The following is a 610-nucleotide window of genomic DNA, read 5'->3' on the forward strand; positions in this document are numbered from 1 at the left end:
TGTGTCTGATCAGGAGTGGGAGGTTGGGGGGAACCTGGCGCTCACCCTCTACTCCAGGTTTCCAAGCCCAGGCCCTATGGATGTGCAGCTGTCTATAGTGTCTCCTGTAACAGCTGCCATGACTGCTCACAACGCCCTTGGGCTACTTTTCCATGGCCTCCCCTGAACCAAACACCTTCTTTATCCTCAGCCAACAGGCCTTCGCTCCTGGTGTCTGATAATACTTGCAACTCTTTGCTACTCGCACACACCGTCACACTCTCAGCCTATGTACCTCTTGCTCCAGCTCCTCACAGCACGACTCCTCTCCTGGTCCCTCCTTGACTGGATGAGCTCCTTTTAAACCCAGGTGCCCCGATTATGCCTGCCTTGATTGGCTGCAGTAGATCTAATCGCTGTTTGCCCTTAAACTTGTTCTAGCAGGTTCACTGAATTATGCTAGTGGCAGCCCCCTGCTCTGGTCACCTCTCGGAAAAGAACCCTGCTCTCCTGGGCCCAGAGTAGTGCTCCTCTCCCTTCGAATAGATCGACGGCCTTACCACTGTAGAGGAAGGAGGGAGAGGGGCTGCTGGCTGCTGCTTGCTGTTCCTGCTGGGCGCGCGGCCCTCCA

The sequence above is a fragment of the Chelonoidis abingdonii genome, chromosome 2 (assembly GCF_003597395.2).
Source record: "Chelonoidis abingdonii isolate Lonesome George chromosome 2, CheloAbing_2.0, whole genome shotgun sequence".
Taxonomy (NCBI): Eukaryota; Metazoa; Chordata; order Testudines; family Testudinidae; genus Chelonoidis; species Chelonoidis abingdonii.